This window comes from Syngnathus floridae, chromosome 10, assembly GCF_059516105.1.
Source record: "Syngnathus floridae isolate MCC-2025c chromosome 10, RoL_Sflo_1.0, whole genome shotgun sequence".
In the NCBI taxonomy this organism is placed as follows: domain Eukaryota; kingdom Metazoa; phylum Chordata; class Actinopteri; order Syngnathiformes; family Syngnathidae; genus Syngnathus; species Syngnathus floridae.
In genome coordinates this window covers 1,422,654-1,441,194 of record NC_142422.1, presented here as the reverse complement: position 1 = coordinate 1,441,194, position 18,541 = coordinate 1,422,654, and the positions used below count along the sequence as shown (strand labels likewise).

The 18,541-nt window shown below is 46.5% G+C and overlaps 1 protein-coding gene and 1 long non-coding RNA gene across 6 annotated transcripts in view; one reads left to right on the top strand and one right to left on the bottom strand.

The window, feature by feature from the left end:
• sema6cb (semaphorin 6Cb) overlaps nucleotides 1–18,541 on the top strand; it is a 71,868-nt gene that overhangs the window by 15,103 nt on the left and 38,224 nt on the right. For 4 of the 5 annotated variants that reach the window (XM_088386634.1, XM_088386639.1, XM_088386635.1 and 1 more), the window contains one exon: nucleotides 17,220–17,309. The gene's annotated coding sequence lies outside the window, so the exon portion shown is untranslated. Of the gene's footprint in view, nucleotides 1–8,734; nucleotides 9,018–17,219; nucleotides 17,310–18,541 lie in introns of those variants that run through there. The other variant, XM_088386637.1, reaches the window with a different exon arrangement.
• Nucleotides 1,419–4,927, bottom strand: LOC148391613 (uncharacterized). The gene is made up of 2 exons (XR_015860738.1): nucleotides 4,790–4,927; nucleotides 1,419–3,619 (listed from the first exon to the last, which is right to left on the bottom strand). It is a non-coding gene; the product is annotated as an uncharacterized LOC148391613 (long non-coding RNA).

The window sequence follows — 18,541 nt, the reverse complement described above, 5'->3', positions numbered from 1 at the left end:
ACATGACATCCCCTTTGTTGATATTGAGCGGCGGCGCGCATCGAACCAGACGCGATGAAGTTGCCAGCCAATGATCATAATAAGCCGGCCGGCGCTCGGCGACGGAGACTAAATGAGCATCACGCAAATTGGCGCTTGAAAACATCGCGATCAATGGGCGGAGAGTCCTTCATGCCGAGAGAGAGGGAGAGCACCGGTATTGATGTCGTCATGGCGACGCTCGTGGGAAGTAATGAAGTTTAAATACGTTTTTTTGACTGTACACTGGTGCCTTGGGACACCAGTTACTTGATTCCAATAAGGAGCCGTTTGGCAAATAGCAATGGATTGATTTAAAAAAAAAAAAAAAAAAAAAAAGGTCTCGCCAAAGCTTGCTTTGTGTCAGATGACCGCCGCGCTGTGATCGACAGGCGACACGTGCTCGGGAGCGGGACATGAGATGGGGCGAGCGAGCGTTTGCTTGATCATTAATTACTCGGCTCAAATAAGAGAAGTTTTTATTTTTGTTCATCTTACCGGGCGACTTTGTCTTCTTGTGCGAACGCCGTTCGTTTATCTCTCGTTGAGTCAGCGGATTCTCATGCAGGCACATCGGCATAAAAGTGAGCTAAGTAAAGAAAAATTAAAGTAGACTTTCTCTCTCACCTGTCCCATGCACTAAATGCACTGTTGAACCGTTGTGACCTGCTCCCCCCTCCCTCCCCCCGCATGCTAATTGCTAACAACAATTAGCGGCACATTTGTGCAGTCATTAGTGAGGAAAGCTGATGAGCTTTTGCTTGTAATTAGCCATCAGCGCAAAGCTGCAGACGACTAATGATGGCGCCCCCCGGAGGACGATTAGGGCATTGATTGTCTTTTCCTCGTTTCAGAAAACAAGCGGCTGTTCTGTTTTGTTGGGTTTGTTTTTGCTTTGCTGTTTTGTGGGGATGACCTACAAAAGCTTTCGGGATACGTGAGATGTTTAACGCCTATCCTGGTTCAAGTTTAGCGTGGAAATAAACAAATGGATTTGAGCTTTGTTTTGAGTTATGGAGCTGGTCAGAGAACATGCCAAACTTGTATCTCAAGGCACCGCTGTTCAGACACTTGATTAGGTACACTGGCTCATGACATCAAAATTGAGTGAAGATTGAAACATGGGCGTATCCAAATATTATTAATAAAGGCATTTGTCTCATTATGAAATGAATGAGCAGATATCTGAAATGTGTTTGGATCTTCATGATGTGGAATTTGGCCTGCAGGGAGAACTTTTACAAATATGAAGACTCAGCAGCTAATTATTTGTTAGTGTTGATGATGAAGACGCTTCCTCGGGAGAGTCTTCCTCAGGCTGACGGCGTCTTCATCGCCGCCGCCGCCGGAATACGAAGCAGCCGCCGCCACCGCCGACGGAATAATCACATCACATCAGATCATAGCTCACTTTTTATTGCTGCAAATATTAACACCTGCAGGCGACCACATGGAATATTCAAGTACTTGGCTGCCGAGGAGAAGCAGGAGGGAGAAGAAAATTATAGCAGGATGAGAAGGAAGGGGGAGGAGAGAAGGATGATGGATAGAGGGAGATGGCGGTAGAAGAAGAGAAGGAAGAAAAGGTGGACGACGATGGTTAAGAGGAGGAGGAATAGAGAGAGAAGGAGGAAGAGTAGTGCAGTGAGGAGGAATAGAAAAATGAGGAAGAAGAAATGAAAGAACGAGAGGAGGACTAAGATGATGAGCAATCGAAAGATGAAGCGCAACGGGAGGAGGAAGACGATTTATGCGAGGGAGAAGAAGGTCAGAGTAGGATGAAGATGTTTGAAGTCTTAAATGTCATGTCGGCTGCGAACAAATCATCCTTTGTCGTGGGGAATGTTCTTTGTCAACTCCAACAAATATTGATCAATAACACACGCGGAACGGTTTTGCGAGGCACAATTAGCATTTTGTGCCCGATCAAAACACAAACAAGAGGCTATGAAAAAGCAAATATAGGAATCAATTGCAGAGAAGGTTGAAAACCGACTTTGACTGCCGGCCGCTTTCCCGAGAGTGTATTTTGTTGTTGTTGTCGTCGTCTTTATTGTTTACTGCTGCTTTGGCACATTGCGGGGAAAGTTGAACTGGTCATGTGAGTGTGTGAGACACAAGTCGGATGTTTGTCCTCATGGCTCTCATGTCCATGCAGCACTTTTCCAAGATGGCATCATGTTGTGATGGGATAGCGCCCGCGAGGTTTCTCCCTTCCCTGCTCAATTAAAAGTATGAGGGGAGGGGGTAGTGGGGGTCCGCGGCGGGGGGCTCGTTTAGTTTCGTGATGAGAACAACTTTGACTCCCACACTGCCTCCCGCCTTTCGACATTCGCACGCCCCGAAAGTACGCAGCGGAGGAACTTAGATACACACACACGCACAGAGTTCATTACACCGAGGCTCCCACTGGTGAGTTGGAGGGCGATCTCTTGCCTCCTTTTGCCTCCCCCTTCCCTCACTAATGGGAGTGTTTGGGGGAGGAGGGAGGGGGGTGGCGGTGTGTGCGCGTTGGATAGTGATGGAGGATGTGTTGGAAAAAACACTCCAACCTACAAAGAGAAGATGTTTGCACAAAAGACCCCTGAGCAAAAGCTGTGTGTGTGTGTGCGCTTGTGTGTGTGTGTCTTGTTCTAGCCAAGGTGACCTTCACTTTCTCTCTACGAGCAACACGTTATGATTATAGTATATATTGTATATATTTTTTTATATTAATAGTGTATTATTATGAAATGCTTTTGTGTGTTTACAAACACATTTTGCACAACCGATAGTTACATCACCATTTTTGTGCATTGGAATAATATTTGGGTCTTTTCTTTTCTCGCGAGGATTATAATTGGACACCTTAACCTCTGTCTTGAATTTGAAACCCTAACCCCTTGTTGTAAACCTGAATTCCAGTTTGAAATAAAATCCAGCTTGAACCGCTAATTAAGCCAAGCCTAGCTTGCAACCCAAGTTTGAAACACTAACACCAAAGTAGAAGCTCAAAGGGCTTTTCTTAGGGCTCACTATTTGGCAAGCTGCAGCTAATGCTTGCCTTTCACCTATTTTGACGGTGGGCTCACTATTTTGCAAGCGGTAAGCAACTCTTGAATGACATCATGTCAGCCTGAAGGTCACGTGACATGTCAACATGTTTTTTTGGGGTTGTCGTGAAGCAGACAGGCTAACGTTAGCACCTGCAGACAAACGGCGAGCTGCTGTCGATCACGTGCGTGCACCCATGTCACTTTCCTGCAGGAGGGAGCATGAGGCTGAACCTCCCGCTCTTGTGTGGCAGCTTAATTAGTCTTTTCAGTGCACGTGTGTGTGTGTGTGAGGTTTTGGGGGTGTCATAAAAGCGCACGTAGCATGAAGGGCGGCGTGTTACATTGGGCCACAAATGGGGCAGATTAAAATGCTCTGATGAGTTATGGGTCATTAAAGGCTTCTCAGGCTGCTAATCAGAACCACATTTCCTCCTACTCGCATACACACAGACGCACACACACACTCTCACCTCATGACAGCTTCCTTCCTTCCTTCCTTCCACCACCTGTGCTTCCAGTGTCACCTTGCCATTGACTACTCGAGTCTCTTTGGTGCAGAGATCTTGCTAAATTGCCACATTAGAGGCATAGAAGTGTTGTTACTAACTGATTGCCATATAGTGAGATCACACTAAGCGACAGATGCTGTTTGCCAAATAGTAAGCCAACCCTCCGAATAAGTTACCATGCAAAAAAAAATAGCTACTGTTTGCCAAATAGTGAGCCCATTGTCAACACGACACGCAAACGTTATCTACTGCTTACCGAATAATGAGATCGCACTCAAAGATATGCCAAGCGAGCGATATCTTATCGACTCGAAAATAGAACATGCATAAGTTGGCTACTGCTTGCCAAATAGTGAACAAGCACTCAAGTAGAGGATATGTGAGCCTTTCTTACCACTTACCAGATAGTGATCCTAATCTTAATAACAACACATTATTCCCAGTTTGCCATATAGTGAGCATACACTCAACATTATGAGAAGCAAGCCAAATAGTGAGCTAACGCAAAACGAAGGAACAAGCAAGAGTTAGCCAACGCTAAGAGGAGCTAATGCGCATGTAGCGGCAGCAGCTTGGAGTTACATCCGAGGAAATCCAAGGTCATCCCAACGGAAACTGGTGCTTAAAAAAAATACAAACACGCAGGCAAGGGGCTGAGGGACCGTTTAGTCAGGTTGCTTTGGCAAAAATAGACTAGCCAAAAATCTCGCGCTGTAGCCTTTGTTGTCGACGCGGCCCGTAGCGCCGGCGTGGGCGCAGCGCCGACACTCAATTCACCTTCACCTACACACGCATACACAAACACACACTACTCTAAACGCACACACACACGGCATCGACTACCTGCGAGCGTGCCAGACGCAAGGTGAGGACTCCTCGCTTTGACGTACAAGGCTGTCTTTGAATAGGGATTTGGCGAGAACGCTCACTTTTCTTCGAATCTGTTCTTAAAGACCTGGCAAGTGGCGGGTAGCTCTTATCTTTGTGCAGGTTCATTATTTAGCAAGCAGGAGCTACTCACATATTTCTTTTTTCCTTTGAGGGTGAGCTTTTCCCTTCCTTTGTTGGTATACTCACGATTTGGCACGAACTTTTTTTGTCGTCGCGCGCGAGCTCACTTTTTGATAAGTGTCAGCTACCTCTTGCTTGTCTTATCTTTTCGTGTCAATGTTTGCATGTGGGCTCACGTTTCGGCAAGCAGCGACTACATTCGTAAAATTCATTCACCTGCGAAGCAGACAGATTATTTCAGCACGAATGTGAAAACTCAGCAGATTTGCTCGCAGTGCTAAAAAGTCAACTGCGAGCGGGCAGCCAGGCCAACGACGGCTGACGAGCACATGAGCAAACTGGCCTTGAAGGAGCGTCTTTGTCTTAATTTTGCTTTCATCATTGTCATCATCAGATGATGTTTTTGTTACAAAGCACAGGGAGGGAGCGTCCTTTACTCTCAGGACATTCAGAATGTTCTTCAACTCTTCCATCCCACCATTTCATGGAAAAATATGTAAATGATGTCTTTTCTTTTTTTCCTTTTAAATTTTAACCTCTATTTGTAAACGTATGACTCGGCTTGTGACTAAAAGAAAGACTTTCTTCTTTGGCCGTTTTGAAAGCTTTATTGATGTCCGTCTATGCCGACAAAGGACTTATGCCACATAAAAATATGCGTGTTTATGTGGACGTGTCCCGTAGCGTTGTTTCTCCCAGCTGAGCGGAACTTAAAATTCTACAGGCTTGGTCTGCTGAGCATAGACACTCACTAAGTCAAAGTGTGACTCACTGGAGCTTCTGGTCCCAGTTGAGCACTCCGCCGCTAGCTTATTAGCATACTTGTGTCTTTGTGTGTGTATTGTATGCGTATGCATGAGTGTATAATGTGGCGCTCTCGCGCCCAAACAAGTGTCGCTTGTGCCGAGCCCCTCCAACAATCTGCTGCGGTAATCGCCTCACTTGTCATTTGGACGCCGGCCTTCTTTTCTCAGAGAGCTTTTGGAGAACACTCGGGATGCCGATTAGCGCACTTTAGGGTGGACATCTTGGTCCACGTTCACCTTCTTCTCCTCCTCCTCCTCCTCCTCCTCCTCCTCCTCCTCCTCCTCCTCCACCTGGCCAGTGATGAGGTGTGGAAGACATGGTAACCAGAAAAAAGGGGACTCGGGTCACATGACTAAATCAAAGTTTTCAAATTTCGGACTTGTGACTTGTAGATTAGGAAAGACTTGCCTTGATTACACTACATTGGATTTCAAATCATCTTTGTAATTGACATGAACGCAAATGCCATTAATCCACTCCAGCCTTTCATAAAATAGCGACAAAAATGTTTTAATAAGAAAAGTCGTACTTTAAAGTACTATGAGAATGTATAGAAATAACCTAATTCCATAAAATGTAAAAAAAATAAAATAATAAAGCACTACTGCATTCACTGTGCTGCTCCTAATAGTGTGCACATTTTGGCCACCGGAGGGCAGTATTCCACATTCATACGTCGTATATACACAAAGAAGACGGTGACAACTGCTCAATAACAGCAGATAGTATATAAATATATATATATATAAACATAAACTTGTGAGTATTGTTATCTTTCTTTTCATCACAGGAACTCGGGCCATGTTTTTAACTTGACGGTTAAAACTTCAGACGACTCATGACTTGCACACATGACTTCCTCGCTCCTCCCGGCTCTGCTAAAACCTCAACATGTGATGTTCCCAACACCTCAGTAGTTGGTAGAAATGTCATAATAATGGATATGGGAGATGCCAGAAATTTAATTGACATAAATCGTGTAACAAGCTTGGCGACGGGAAAAAAATTAAAGTCATAAGTCAAGGTACCAAGTTGTTTCCTGTTTTCCAATACGCGTCCACCTCGCCGCCTTTCTCCCTCCATGTTTCATTCCGGAGCTTTGTTGGCGTCTCTGAAATGCATCTTATGAGTCCACCGGTCTGACCTTTCACTTTGCGGCGTGACCCATCCGTCCTCCGACATCGATCTGTCCGACCGCCGTCCCGGAGTTGACCTTCATTTTAAGCGAGGAAGCCCGCCTTCCAATATTGAATCAGTTCCTCCTCTCCATTAACTTCCCGTCACCTCCTCCTTGTCAACGTCGATGTTCCATCACGGAGATTCCGTCAGGTCGGATTGTCGTGGCGCGGCCGTCTCGGTGATCATCTCCGCCGGCGAGGCTGACGTGTGTAGACGACCATAACTCAAGAAGGCTGATGGGCTGTGTGTGTGCTCTAATGGAGCTAAGAAATTAGACTAATGGAATGTTTGTCATTTGTTGTATCCAGATATTAGTCAGTGTCCAAAGGAGGCCACAGACCGAATTTATCCAGCCTGTTTGTTTTTTTAACCTCCACTCGAAGCTACATTAGCCGCGGCATCCGTTATCATCGTCATGGTGATCGATAGCCCACAAAAACACCAAATGTTCAAGCGTAATGGGAGATTTATTGAGTGAAAGGAGTATTTTTTGTCAACCTAAGTACACAGAGGATGCGTTCGAAACCTTCTCACCTTCCCCGGATAGGCAAAAACATTCAATTAAGAAAAGTTTTTGTCATGATAGCTTAATAGGTCAAACACAATTATGAAGAGGCAGGAACTAGCAAAAAAAAAAAAAAAGAGAGAACTGATCCATTTCTTCATTGATACCAAAATTAAATCATATGTACTTGACAGACGGAGAACATGAAGTTGGGAACATTGGGATTGTGTTTGTTTTTTTGTACACAGTGAATGCGGTGCACCTTTTTGGATGTGGAAAAAAGCTACAAGCACAAATGACTCCCGGCGTGGCAATATTTCTAAGTGTGCGCTCCTTCTCCTCTTGTAACACCAATATTGTTTGTAGCGGCATCCCATAATAACATCCCCACGGTGCCCGCTGTTCTCTAGACAAGCCTGGCAAAGTGCAGCTATGAATACATTGAAGGAATAAAAGTGGTTTCATTCTAATGGGATCGAGCAGCTGAGATGGACTTTAATGAAGTGTTGATTAAATATGATCAGTAGAAAACCTTTTATCACGTTGTTTGGGATCAACTCGTGTTGCGCCGTGTTTTCTCCAACAACTCCATTACTTTTCCTCCCCCCCCCCCCTTGTGTTTGTGTCATCCGGTGACGGACGGAGATAAGCTGCCCTCTCCGGCTCGCTCACATGATTGTGCCCACAGAAAGTAGCTGCGAGTGGAGCCTTTTTTGCAGCTTCGTGCAGTCCTTACGTAACGACAGACGCGCCTTGCCCGCCGCCGTTTATCCGCAATGTGCCACCCAATGGCGTGAACACAAAAGGCAAACTGCAACAAATCAGCGCGCTTCAACCAACGTGGAAAATGTGATTTACATGCATGAATTATGGGCAAGTCGTGCGTTTTTCTAGCGACGTGTCTCGCCACGACTAGCCCTTTTTATTTGATACCTTTGATGTCCAGTTAAAATTTCACAAACAAGCCTTTCGATACAATTCAGCGCAAAATGCCCAGCCCAATTACCTTGCTAATAACCAAACGGGTTTTACACATGAAAATGATTTTGTAGCGTGCTGGGTCAGAGGCCTCGATCCAATTTGCTGCAAACCCAAAACATAACTCTGTGAATAAAAGATAAATGTTAGACATTGTACGTGGGATGTGTTTGGAGCAACGGATGTGTCAGTTTGGCCTTGGTGGAGGTCTTTGTAGACCGCAATTGCTATTGTTTTAACAGCTTGCATGCATAATTACGCTCACTGCAAATGCAATTCAGCGACAAAAATAATGACTGGCTTTGTTTGTTGGGAACAGTGTTTTCATTGTGCAGCAGAGTAGGATCAACATCAAATAAGCACAAACAAATGTGATACACATTTTATTTTTTGAACAAAAAAATGTGTAAATGGATGATGGTCAGACAGAGAAATTATCTCTTAAAATCAATCAAACAAATTTAATCGCGTTAACCGAGCTCGGTAGGTGTTCTGTCTGAATTTAAATCTGCCTTTGTTTGCGCTCGGATTGGCTGGCGTCAATCCAAAAAGGCCGAGCGCGTCAGACAATTAACATCTGGACGAGAAGTGAGCGGCGCTAAGAAGAAGGGCGGGACCTAAGCCCATTAGACCAATCAGAAAAGGAGACAAGTTCGCTCAACCTGCCTGTGATTGGCCGTATCATCCGTCACTCAACGAAAGGCGTGGTCTCAGACGCTGCCAGTGCTTCTGGTCTTGTCTCAGTCTAGTTCGCTCGGGTCTGTCAGAGCGCGAGGACGGACACTTTTTGGGATACGCAAGTACGCGTGGAGCACTAACTCACCGAAAGATTAATAACAAGCCATTATCAGTTGACCGTCACGTCACGGCATGTAACAGCTACCAAGTGAGGAGCTAGCGAACAGTTGGCAAATTTTGTGCGTGTGTTTGTCGCGAGCCTCCCGTGAGCTACGTACGCGACGGTCAAGAAAGAAGGTAAGACGAACCCCCATTTCATGTTGGTTGCATTTTCCAGCTTTGGTTAAACTCTGTTTTTTGGGGGGGGCTGTTGGGGGTGCCTCTGTTCTTGTGAGCCTGGTGGCGTCCACGTCCGCGCTCCGCAACTTTGCGCACCGACTGTGACGCTAATGAAAAGCATCTGACTACACAATGTGTCCACTCAGCACTGTCTAATGAGCAATCGCTTGTTTTTGCTCTCCGTTCTGAATGTTTTCGTGTCTCGCTCGCTCGCTCGCTCGCTCCCCTGGACCTGCCCGGTCCAAGCGGCTGGGTGAGCTCATTGTTTTCGCAGCATTGTTCTGCTGCCGCACAAAAGAGCAATAGAGCCTCCACTTGTGCGATGGAAGAAGATGCTGAGAAACAGGTTAGCTTGTCATTGTGCACGAGCAGGCAGACGTCTGTGCGCGTGCACACGTCAAGTCACCGCTGCTGCTGTGTGGCAGACGGTCAAGTTGTCACCTCATTCCCGGGAGAATTCGCCCGACCTGGCTTCTCCGTCTGCTGCTGCAGTGACATCACGGCGGCGGTGGCCAGCTCGGGTTCCGCTCCGAGCGAGCGTCCAGTTTTGTTTTCTTCCATTTGGGTTTCATCCCATTTAGCAGTCCATCAAGTTGGTCTTTTTGGGTTGTGCAGATACAGTGGCGAGACGTGAAGTTGCCACTTTGACCTCCGGTGGGGATTGATCGGATTTAATCCATCTTTTAAGAATGCCACTACCATGTCGCAGTTACAGAAGCGATCGATACTCCATATAAATGCAATTTTGCGGGACGTAAATGCGCTGTGTGGTTCATCTGGAGCACTTTGCAATGTTTATCTAATGTGGCAAAAATGGAGGACAGGCAAAGGTTGACATAATTGAGGGCCAGCGCTCGGGCCCCGTGAGGAGAAATTTGAAAATGGTTTCAACCTGATGATGGGGACTTCAGGTTTTGTTTTTAGCATCAAGTCGTTCACTTGGCTGTATGGTCGACTAAGAATTTGCTCGCATGGCTTGCAGTAACTTACAAAAGTGAGCACACCCCTCACATATTTGTAAAAATGATCTTTTGGTTCATCATGTTGCAAGTGTGTTAACATTTTGTGCGCTCCTCTGATGTTGACGTCACGTGACTTCCTCTGGTTCTGATTGGTCGCCGTCCCAGGCGGCACAGCTAATGGAGCGTTAATCCCTTTGTGTAATTTTAGTTCCCATCCCCGACGTTGGGTTTTTCGTTTCGGGCGTCCTCGGTTGCAGATGGCACCTCCTTAACGGCCCTCGGGGTAATGGCGGTTGAAATTAGGCTCCTAAGCAGGGAGGACGACCCGGGGAGGGGGGGCGGGCCGGGAAGGCCCTTGGGGAACATGGAGTCGGATGAAGTGCCTTCCAGGTGGGCCTCAAACATGGAAGCATTTCAAGCTCAGTAAAACAGGACGTCGTTGAGGGGGCTTTTAAAGACGCGAGGAAACGGCCCCCAGCAACGAGGTGGCCAATCGGAGCATGTTTCTCTCTAAACATCGATACATTGTGAGTGCCTAGGCCAGGGGTGTCCAACTCATTTTTGTCATTCAATATTTTAAAAAGAGAAATGCTAATAATCATTCCTCGCAAATTTTCTATTTTTTATAAGTGACGACAGTTTGTAATTTCAGTGTTGACGCATGCACAATTTGTCTTTGCGGGCCACATAAAATGATTTGGCGGGCCGTATCTGGGCCCCCGGGCCTTGATTTTGACACCAATGGCCTAGGCCGATGTCACAAGAAGTTAGAACCCCCTGTTCCTATCAGAGGCTGTCGCCGGCGTCCATTTTGGAATTTAACCCCCGCCCTGCTTTCCTCGCACGGCAGCGGTAGCGGCTTCCCCTCTTCCGACCGCTCGGTGGTTAGCGCCCGCTCGGGGTTCAGTCCGAGGCCGAGCGGTAAAAAATGGCGGTCGGCTCTAGACCACAAAAGCTGGCTGAGTGTCAGGTGTCGGCCAGTCCAATCCAGAGGGGCTCGCTTTCTGCGGCGGGGAAGCTTTAACCCCTCGTCGGCGTGATGGCCAATCGATTTTTTTTTTTTTTTTCCCGAGCGCTTGCGGTGGTGTGGCGGTACCAACTGAGTGGTGCCGCTTGACGACTCGTTTTATAATCCGCATGGGATGAATCGGGGCAACTGGACTCTTCTCGAAGATAGTCGAGTCTCCCTATTGTCCCACGGGGCTCGTCTCAATCGGGTTGCCAGGCGGGGCTGCCGGATGAGCGGTTTGCATAGCAACCGCTTGCTCACCTGGCGAAACGCCTCATTAGTGGCCGCGCACATTTTTAAAAACAAATCTGTGTTTTGGGAAACTTTGCAAAAACTGAAGGGAAAAAAATAGGAACGCAATGTCAATGAAACGTTCCCTCTTGTTCCAACTCTGACATCTTTGTCAGTGTGAGGACAAGTGAGGTGACGCGCCATGGTCAGAATTAGCTGAGGGGGTAACCACGGTAACCTCGGCAGGCCACCGCAGCTTCGACGCCATCTGTCAGAAGCGCCTTAAGCGCGTGCGAGTGGACCGCCTATATGTGCCGCCTTGTCGCCGTGATTACTTGCTAAGTGCTCTACCCACAATGCACCTCCGCCACATTTATTTAAAACCCGGACAACGCGCTCGCTCGCTCGCCTAACGGAGACGCGGCGTGGAAAAGTGAAAGCCAGCATGTGAGGAAATAGCTGGCGGCCATACACTCTCGCTTATTGATTTGCTTTGTTGCGCCGCGTCAACTTTTCCAGCTCCCGCTGCTTTGATCACATGCTAAATGCAAAAAGAAAAAAACAAAATGGAGGTTTTGATGATTTGCTTTCTGATGCCGCCGCTTAGCGTGAAGGCGGATCATCTTGAAAGCGCTGTTCAGCTTTCAAGTCGCATTTTTACGTTTTACAGGTTTTTTTTTTTTTTTTTTTTTTTTTTTCCATAGGAGCTCATTTGATGCTTTAAACTGAGATGTCTTGTACGTAATTTTCCTTTCACTTGTTTATTAAACACACAAATCGTTAGCCCGTTAGCATAATCGCGCCGATGTTTAGTTTTCCGGATGAAATGTCAACTCATAACAAGAACCGGTGTGATGTTATCTCATTAGTGCTTCGATGACATCAAATGTCAAAGTGGCGCTTTCAGGAAAATGACGGCCGCAAAGGTCACAGACGACACAAGTCGTCTTTGGCTCGGCTAGATTGACTCGCTTGATTGACTGATGAGTCGTATCGCGAGGGGTCACCCATTTGTGTGAAAATCCCGGTCGGAAAAGAAACTTTGAGGGTTTGAGGAAGACAAAAGCGGTCGTCACGTCTCTGCGAAAGCAATTAGCATAACAGCGTGAAGGGGAGGAGTCACGGCGCCGGCTCACAAAATGAAGCTTTTTATGGCCCGCAGATGTGAAACCAAGCAAGAAATTAAAAGTCCAAAATGACTTTTCTCTTCTCCGCACACCCCCGCCCGCTTCCGCCAGCCCCGCCAACGCCTCGTTCGTCACGTATTTCGTGTCATTTGTCATCCGGAGGCGCCTTTGCGAGCTTTAACCTTTGACCTTGACCGCCATTCATCTTCTTATCGCGCCTTAACGAAGACATTAATCGTCGCTCATTTAAAACCGTGCTCGAGAATGAGAAATTTCAATTTTGCCGGATCGTGACGTTGCGATCGCTCAAGGTCGAGAAGGCTCGCGCGCATTTTCCGATCTAATCAGATAAGCATAGATTTACGCGGCGCTTTCATTTCACAGGCACGGCTGTTCGTAGAGAAGTCCGTTTTATCGTCCGTCCCCCTTCTAAGACGAGCGTCGCCGATTAAGCGTGGAAGGTGTCGAGCGCGTGTGCGCGTTGTGTAATATTTCTTTTTATGGCCGTATTTCTTTAACACCGGCCATATGTGCGCAATATTTGCCTTGGAAGCCAGCGCGCTCCTTCTCAGAACTCCGGGCTGCTTTCCATACGTCTTGGTCTATTTTTAAACGGATATTTGAAGGGAGGGAGGGAGGGAGAAGGAAGGGCTGTTATGGGTTGAGGGGGGGGCTTCGCTCTCTGTGACATGAATTCCAGCAGGCAGACGTCCAACGATGCAAAAACAACTCAGGCACCTCTGACGAAAGTGTCAAATGAATACTTGTAAGAATAACAGACTTTTGATTTCACACCTTTACTTTTGTCTTTCTTGTAATTACTTCATTGGGATCCAAATGTGTCTCCTTTCGGTTCCATTCCATAGTCTCGGTCCATATTGTATGATTTGTTTCTTTTGCGATCCCAAGTGAGGCCCCCCGAAAATATTTTCCGAGAGAACACAAAAGATCGCAAATTACATTTTCCAGATTCGAATGTGGTTCTGGTTGCGTTTGTAGGAAAACTTCCATCGACCGAGTAAAGTTCAGTTCGCTTTGGTACCGTTCACGTTTTATTTTCAAGAGCTACACAAAAGCCGTCAACACCGATTGCTCGGTCGCAATGGGACATATGTCCAAACACAATTAACACATCAGAGCTGGAACAGAAGATCTATAATTTAACCATCTGAAAACTGTCAGGATGACCCGACATTTCCCTATCGCCGTTCCGTATAAATGGCGCCGACATGAAGGATGGTTTAAAAGACTGGAACAAGTTTTTTTTGTGAGCTTTTAGATCTTAACAATTTGCTTTTTTTTTTTTTTTAATTAATTAATCCACAGGGAAATTAAGTTAAACAGATTCTGACAAAATATTTATGAACGATGGGGTTGGTAACCAAGATTGAGTTAATCTATTATTTCATCGCAATAATATAATAAATTCGAATTTGTATTCGCGTCGCTTCATAGGAATTCGCAACGAGGCGTAGCTAATACAAGCTAATTAGCGCTAATGCTAGCTGTATTTATTTGCATGGGTTTCATGTTCTCTCGCTGGTATATGACGTCCCGCCGTTCACATTGCAGGCTTGAACCCGATCAGAACCAAAGCGATCCGCTCGATGGAAACCCGACGCACCCCCGGTGTGTAAATGTTGTCGATCCCACTGCGGGAACGAGCTTTCATTGTGTTGACGAGACAATCGGAATTGAGCCATTGACACGCGGGACACGTTGCATAGGCGTCTTTTACTTTAATTAAAGTCAATCTAATCCGCTCGACTCATCTGTGGCTCTTTTCCAATCACACGTTGGCACACATCAAATGTTTGCTGTCAACATTGGAATCGCATCATCTTGCTGCGATTGATCGTCTATCAATTATGCGGGTGACCTCTATGCCTCACAATTTTTTCCCCATCATACCTTAAACGTTGTTGTTTGCCGTCGCCGCCGCCACTGAATGCAATCATAAAAATGATAATATCGTGGCTTTGTCCTACTTCTTTGTCTAATCAGCGCTTGATTGCCTACAATCTGATTTAAAAGCGCTTCATTGTTTTTGCTAATCGTGTTTGCTTTGTTGTTGCTCGATGAATTTGATGTCTAAACAGAATCTGCCAAGAACCTAATTCCTCCCTTCCGTTGAAAGAAAGCCTCGGCCCAATTGTCGAATGTCTCGAATGATTAGAGCTGGACCATTTTGGAAAAATAATCATTTGTTTGTTTTTTTTCCATCTCGAAAGAATATGAAATCATCTTTAAAGTCAAACCAGATGATCAGCACCATGGTTATCAGCGATGGTGCCATCAGAGACGTTGTATCCCGACCGACTTGAACCGGCTCACCCCGATTGGATCGACTCATCTCGTATCGTTTCATAATAGACTTCCCTAATGTTTTTTCTCATTCAAACGGCAGAAATGATAGTCGGACCCGTCCGAGCTGCTCTTTTAATCAAATGACAAGAGCGAAGAGGCACAGGTCGCTCGTTCGCCGCCGAGCCCTTTTTAATTAGACCCTGTTTTCTTAATGAACCGAGTGTCCGAGTCCATTTGGCTCCCCGCCTGCGGGGGCAGCGGTGGACTAGCGATGGGGGGGATGTGCTAGCCTCTTTGTCTCCACTCCTTATTGAATGATCTATTTTTTTTTTTTGTTACTTTGTGCTATATCTGGTCCTCACTGACATTAGCATGATAATGCTCTCTGGAAAGAGCCGCTCGCGCTTATTACGTCCCCGAATGCACCATCAGTTAAACTAACAGCCTGAATTCCGACATTCATCTCGGCTATCATGGAGTGGCCGTCAACGGCACCGGGGAAGCCAGATGACGGGCCGCGTCTTGTAATTATGCTATGCTAATTCGCCCCCCCCCCAACTCCTCCTTTTACACTTTCCGAGGTGGGAACAAGGCTTTCCGACGCCTCTCGTGTCACAGCCGACTGAAGGGGAAATGAATAAATGGGTTAGCGGAGAGCTGCTGGAAGGAAGGAAGGAAGGGAGGGGAGGGGGTGAGGAAGGAAGGAGGGAGACTGCTGTCGGGAGGGCGAGGTACAGCTGGAGAGACTTCCCGCGAGGTGGCGAAGGATCGGGCCACCTGGAAACCCTCAAAATGGAAACTTTGTTATTGTGAGCGACACAAAGAGGATGGCTGCTAGCTTAGGTAGAATCCGAGGAATGTGCACTTTGTTTGGACGGTTCCTGGACATTGCCAGGTGATCACATGGTCGGTTGGCTTCACGCCACACATGCTTTTCCGCCATGTTTTTTTTTTGAGCCAACAGTTCCTCGAATTCCACCGACTGACGTTTTTGGGACGTGGAAGGAACATGCGTAATGAGTAAGGATTGCGCAACACTTTGCTCTCGGTTTGGACCGGAACCATCACTGAAGATTCAGGGAAATTGATGTTTTATAGGTTTACAACAACGGGAGTCAACATTGTCAATCGAAAGCAAATTACAAAATGGCCACCCCTTTGTCGTGGATAAAAACGGGTGTATTTTTGCGGCTCAGCTCATTTTCTACAAACGGAATATTCAGAATACAAGATGGGGATGCTTAGATCAAAGTGCTGTAAAAAAAAAAAAAAAAAAAAAAAGGCACGTAGGAGGAGTCAAAGTATATAAGTACATCCGTATGTATAATCCTTTTATGTTTCAGATTTTCACGACTCAACAGTGAGTTTTAAAGCTATGTATTGCAATTAATAGGATTCACACTATTCTGCTGACACGAGCAAAAAGCAACGGAGTGGAATAATAGAATTGTCTTAAGCTTCACCATCACACCGCCCGCAGGCTTGATCTCACGTGATTGTCTAAATCTTCCTGCAAGGGATCGCCACGTCGTCCAAGCGGCTTGCTAAGCTTCCGCTAATAGCGTCTAAGAGGATGTCATGGAAAATGCACTTTTTTAGGGACACTCGCGAGTCCATCACAAGCGAGCAATGACAAAAGTCAGCTGGCGAGGTCACGTGACCCCGCGCCCCACAAGTAAAACATCCGGATCCAATTGAGCACATCCCTGCTCCAATTCCAACTTGCGGTTTGGAAGCTTTTTGGCAGGGATGTCGAGATGACACAGAGCGGGGCCGTGATGGATGACGAGCGAGAGCGAATCCCGGCGGGTCCGAGTCGGTGAAGCGCTTCTTGGTTCCGCTACAAAGCTCTGTTGTACAAAATCGGCTCCGTGTGTGTGGAAAGTCAAGTCGCCACGTCCAGAAGCTTCTTGTCATTTGAAAGTCAAGACGATCGTGTCCCGTCCCGTTCTCGCCTTGTCGTTGTATTTCACACCAGCGATTGTCAACCGGTGGTCCGCGGCCCTTTAGTGGTCTGTGGCGATATTGCAGGTGGTTAGCGAAATTGAAAATGGAAAATAATTGTAACATTTTTGAAAAGATTATTATTTTTTTAATAACCTGAAGCATCGTGGGTCAGCTAATCGGGACAATGGCGTTCTTCCGGCCGGCGCTGCTTGAAATTGCCTCCCGCCGAGGTCAGAACCTCCATCATCAGCGCGTTGAGCTGGCGATCCAAGTGACTCCATGCTCCCGACGGCGTCTCCCCGCAAATGGATAATGGAAAACGGTTAATGGAAGTTTGTCGCCCGTATTTGGCTACGCTACGGCCGCTGCACGGAATTTGTCAAATTTAACCCCATCCCACCTCCCAATGAGTCGCTCTTTGGTTCATGAACCTGATTTGAAGATGATTTTACCGGTTCATTTATCACAGACAAATTATTTAGGTTGAATGACCTGACATGTTTCGGCGTGTACTTCCGCCTTCATCAGAGTGTCTGCGTTGAAAACTTGCTAACCTAAAATTTTTCCTCCTCCGCAGGACCTCTTTGTCGTGGACCCCCATCGTGTTGCGACCCGCTCGGGGCGTGTGTGTGCGCATGGATGGATTCAGATGCTGAGCTGAGCTAAGGTAGGCATTTGAAAAGCCGATTTTGTGTAATTAGTGCCGGTGGAATGTTTGATTCGCTGAGCGCCGTGTTGGTGCGCTACACTGATCCTCTTTGTGCTCGCTAACTAAGATGCATACAACAACAAAAAGAAATACTTACGCTGCTTTGGAGACGCGTGATTAATCTATCATGTTGGAATATAGTAAACGTAGCAGTGAGGACATTTTTTTAGAGAGGGTTAGCACACCTTCTTATGAGTTTTTAAATAAATAACTCAATAAATCTTCTTGCAATATACTGGAAAAAAACATATTAAAGTCTAAATCCTATAAATTTCATAATTTTCCCTGGAAAAAAAATATTTACGTTGGAAAAAATAAGCATATTTTATTTAAAAAGTGTCATATTTCCCTGAAAAAAATATTTACGTTGCAAATGTATGCATATTTGATTAATTTTTTTAGTATTACAATATGTGGCATTTTAACAAGGTGGAGGGAGCGCTGTTGCCAGTTGACAAACGCGTGTCATGAAGTCATTCACAAAATGAAATTATCGGTGTTATCGCTCGGGGGCCACTGTGTTCCAGAGATTCGATCACACGCAGCGATAAATATGCTGAGTCATCACGCGCTCATGTTCGCAAAACGATGACGCAAAGGATTAGCGGTTAAGCTCATATGATTGCGTTGAAAATTAGATTAGTCGAGTTTGTGTGACTGCAGTCGGCAATCGAGAGTTGCCAACTGCTCGTCTCAGACGGGCGAACGACGCCTCGGTGCCGTAATCCATTTTGTGACATTTTAATGTAAAACCGTGGACGGCTTCCCATCGCGCGCTCGTACCACCGGTCCTCGTTGACGGGTCAGTGAGCGCCGACGACGGGTCGCCCCGCGGGATGATGGAAAGCAGATGGCGGGCTGGATGCCGCCCGCTGCGACCTTCAACGCTGCGAAGAAGAGATCATCATCGGAGCCAGAATGCTCACCCTCGTTATGTACATCACGGCCAATCAAAGCTTCTGGTCGTACAGCAGGAAACAAAATGAGTTTCTGGGCGGAAGATCCGTGGACACCCTGCTCAAAGATGATCACGCTCACTTTTGATTGATAGACAGCGATTAATGAATCCATTAATTATTGTGGCACAGTGACGCGCGGAGATGTTGTTGAGATGATGACGGGAGTGGGGGAAGTGGACAGCTGGAAGGAGGCTGCCGATGTGGTTATGACACAGAAGGAGGTGTCAGATG